At 36.8% G+C, this 4,457-nt stretch overlaps 1 non-coding gene across 1 annotated transcript; it reads left to right on the top strand.

Annotated features, from left to right (window-relative positions):
• The first annotated feature begins 1,398 nt into the window (after positions 1–1,398).
• On the top strand, positions 1,399–1,562 carry LOC138390933 (U1 spliceosomal RNA). Its single transcript, XR_011234601.1, has one exon. It is a non-coding gene; the product is annotated as a U1 spliceosomal RNA (small nuclear RNA).
• Positions 1,563–4,457: the final 2,895 nt, after the last annotated feature.

The following is a 4,457-nucleotide window of genomic DNA, read 5'->3' as shown; positions in this document are numbered from 1 at the left end:
ATGGAATATTACTCAGCTATAAGAAATAATGGTGATATGGCATCTCTTTGGTTCTCCTGGAGAGAGTTGGAACCCATTCTATTAAGTGAAGTATCCCAAGAATGGAAAAATAAGCACCACATGTACTCACCAGCAAACTGGTTTCCCTCATCATCACCTAAGTGCACATTTGGGAATAACACCAATTGGGTATCAGACAGAGGTGGGGGCTGGAGGGAAGGGATGGGTGTATACCTACATGATGAGTGCGATGTGCACTGTCTAGGGAATGGACATGCTTGAAGCTCAGACTTGGGGGGATGGGGAGGCATGGGCAATATATATATATAACCTGAACTTTTGTACCCCCATAATGAGCTGAAATTAAAAAAAAAAAAAGTAAAACAGAATGCCGTAAAAAAAAAACCCAAGAGAACACAAAAGATATCATAGAAATTAAAAATGTGACAGCCAAAATAACAGTATAATTAGAGGGGTTCAAAGAGAAAGTTAATGAAATCCCCCAGAAAGCAGAGAAGGTTAAAAAATAGAAAACAAAAGAAATATAGGGGATCAATCCAGAAAAACCAACATCCAAGTTGTAAATTTCTGAAAAGGAAACTGAGTAAATAGAGAGGAGTAAACTAATATTGGGATAATACTAGAAAATTGCCCAGATCCAAACGTCAATAGTTTACAAATTAAAAAATCCCATATACCCTGAACAATAACTGAAAAAACAAACAAATAGACAAAAATTCACACAAAGTTTCGTCACTATGAAATTTTATTTTTTTATTTATTTATTTTTTTTTTTTGAGACAGAGTCTCACTCTGTTGCCCGGGCTAGAGTGAGTGCCGTGGCGTCAGTCTAGCTCACAGCAACCTCAAACTCCTGGGCTTAAGCCATCCTACTGCCTCAGCCTCCCGAGTAGCTGGGACTACAGGCATGCGCCACCATGCCCGGCTAATTTTTTGTATATATATATTTTAGTTGTCCATATAATTTCTTTCTATTTGTAGTAGAGACGGGGTCTCACTCTTGCTCAGGCTGGTCTCGAACTCCTGACCTCGAGCGATCCACCCGCCTCGGCCTCCCAGAGTGCTAGGATTACAGGCGTGAGCCACCTCGCCCGGCCACTATGAAATTTTAGATACAGAAGATTTTACAACTTCCAGAGAAGAAAAATGGATCATATTCAAAAGAGCATGGGAGGGAATGCATCAGAATTCTGTTATCAATACTGGATGCTAGAAGATAATGAAGCAATGCTTTCAGAATTCTGAGGGAAAAATGCCTTTCAAACCAGAAGATAAATTAAAGACATTGTCATGTATTCAAGGACTCAGAAAATTTATTTTCCATCCAGCTTTCTCTGGATTTTATTAAGAATATACTCCAACAAAAGAGAGTTATATATGCTTACCTGGCAGGGGAGATACCATGATCACAAAGGTGGTTTTCCCAGGAAGAGGCTTATCCATTGCATTCCAGATGTGCTGACCCCTGCGATTTCCCCAAATGTGGGAAACTTGACTGCATAATTTGTGGTAGTGGGGCACTGTGTTCATGCTCTCCCCTAAAAAAAAAAAAAAAAAGAGTTATAGACCAAGGCAAACACACGGAATCCAGGAAACAGTGCAATGCAACACTGAAGAAGCAGGCCTAGAGAGCAATCAATATAGACTGAAATAGAAGCAGTTTCCACATATTGACTCTCTGGGAAAATAAGAAAACTAATTACTTTTCTGTTATATAATGAGCATTTGGGGAGAAACTAGTGAAAAGTGGATTATGATGATAATTAAGCAGTTGCAGCAACTTGCTATGGTCTGAATGTGTCCCCCATAATTCATGTTGAAACTTAACTTCCAATGCAATAGTATTAAGAAGTGGGGCATTTAGGGGGGATGAGGTCATGAGAGCCCATGAATGTGTTAAAGCCTTTATAAAAGAGGCTTCACAGAGTTTGGTCCTTTTTACTCTTCCACTTTCCCTCCACCCTGTGAGGACTCAGCTAGAAGGCCCTCACCAGATGCTGAATGCTGGTGACTTGATCTTGGACTTTGCAGCCTCCAAAACTGTGAGAAATAAATTTATATTGCTTGTAAATCACTCAGTCTGAAAAATTTTGTTATAGCAGCACAAATGGACTAAGATACAACTTAAAACTGTTTTTTAATAAATGTATTCAAGAGTTGCAGAAAGAAGAAATATAATTATAGCACCATTTGGGGCCCTGCAGTGAACAATATTTACATGGACATAATATAAACCCAGATGATTATCTAAAAATTATACTATACTAGAACTAAGGAAGAGTGAGTGGAGGGATTGTAAAAGGGTTTAATCCACTTGATTGCAAGTTCCACAAAGTCAAGGATTTGTCTGTTTTATTACTCTGGCACCCCCAGCCCACAGAGCAGGATCTGGCATATGGTAGATGCTCAACCAATATTTATTGAACAAATCAACCGTTTCTACTATGCCAGGAAGGCAATAGATGATGTCTATCTAAAAGTGATAAATCAAGAAGCAGCTTTATAAAGATATCACCGAGAATATGGACCTAAATACACAGAGAAACAGGTAAAATGATAAAAAAAAAAATGATTATTTCTGAGACAACTGTTGGGAGGTAATTTAGAGTGGTGGGGCCAGAAACTACTGTTTGTCTTTACAACTTATTCGGTGCTATTTTATTTTTTTAAATTATGTGTATGTAATACTTTGATTATATCTTTCTAATGAAGGAAAATAGATAAAAGTTTAAGATGAAACAATTTTTCTCCACTTTTTTAAAAGAAAATACTGAGCAATAGAAGCTGAAGACAAAATGATTGTGGGTCCTTTACTAAGAAAAATATGTCAAATAAAATCCCACTTGCTTTTTTGGCACCTTGACAATCAATTTGTTAGAAAACATAGGATGCCTGAGCCTATAAAATTCAAGTTCTAATACAGTGTGTGCTTATAATGGATTTAGGAAATGCATTAATGGTGATTTATTTTGTACAACTTCTGATTTATGAGAGTAGGCAAAGTTAAATTATGCTTTACTATGTAATTATGGCTATGTAAAATTATGTATTTTGTTGAGCAAATGGTTTATGTATTCATTTGTTCATGTTAAGAAATCTAGGTTTTTTTTTAATGGAGCAAATACAAGGTATACTTGATTAATTCACTTTTAAAGCTTTAACAATTTTTATGAGTTTCTCCCCCCCACCCCAAATTGGGTGTTTACCACTATTTTTCCCCTTCTAACATTATTAATACATTCTTTTTGGATTGAGCTCTAGTGGGTCCTTTGACTATAGTTTGTAAAACAAAGCATGGACTTTGGAATCAGGTAACGTTAGTTGCCAATTCTGCTTCTTATTAGCTTTGTGAATGTGAGCCAGTTACCTAAACTTTTCTAAGCCTCAGTTTCCTCATCTCTAAAATAAGGACACTAGGCCCGGTGCGGTGGCTCACGCCTGTAATCCTAGCACTCTGGGAAGTCGAGGTGGGCGGATCGTTTGAGCTCAGGAGTTCAAGACGAGCCTGAGCAAGAGTGAGACCCCCGTCTCTACTAAAAATAGAAAGAAATTAGCTGGACAACTAAAAATATATATATATATATTTAAAAAAAAATAGCCAGGCATGGTGGCGCATGCCTGTAGTCCCAGCTACTCGGGAGGTTGAGTCAGGAGGATTGCTTGAGCCCAGGAGTTTGAGGTTGCTGTGAGTTAGGCTGACGCCATGCACTCTAGCCCAGGCAAGAGAGTGAGACTCTGTCTCAAAAAAAATAAATAAAAATAAGGACACTAATACTTACCATATAGAATGGTTGAAAAATTAAATAAGAGGTTAGAATGTGGGGTAAATGCCTAGTAAAGTGTCTGACACATGACTTAATAAATGGCAGGTAATATTATTACTTAGGTTTTAGACATTTTTGTTTGATTTTGTAACATTTTTCTCATCTTCCCATAAGTTTACCTTTTGACATTTGTATGTATGTTTATTTCATAAACTCAATTAAAATGAATTAAAATTTGGCTTTCAGGATTCCATGAATCTCTTTGAGGTAACAGTGCTATTTCTAAACCAAGGGACTGGGAATCTCTGCAAATTGTTCACTGCATGGGGATGCTTCAGTAAAGGAGCTAATTGTTAGAGGTAAGTGATGGATACGTGGGATCTTCATTATGTCATTCTATCTGCTTTGTATATATTTAAAAATTTCTATACTAAAAAGTTAGAATAAATATGAGTTCCCAATAAAGAAAAAGGTGTTAAATCAGTTTCCCTGAGCAAAGCACGTTTGGTATATATTCTTGATTATTTAACGAGTCAACGTAGAAAAGAAAGAGGCCATTTCTTTGAAACATTTTCCTTTTAAATTCTATTTCTGTTTTTGTTTTCATTAAAGAGAACGGCCCGAGAAACAATAATGAAGATTTAATCTCTCTTCAGCCAAATAGGCCTTGGC

This window comes from Eulemur rufifrons, chromosome 8 (assembly GCF_041146395.1).
Source record: "Eulemur rufifrons isolate Redbay chromosome 8, OSU_ERuf_1, whole genome shotgun sequence".
In the NCBI taxonomy this organism is placed as follows: domain Eukaryota; kingdom Metazoa; phylum Chordata; class Mammalia; order Primates; family Lemuridae; genus Eulemur; species Eulemur rufifrons.
The sequence above is the reverse complement of the archived record's forward strand: the minus strand, read 5'-3'. Positions and strand labels throughout refer to the sequence as shown.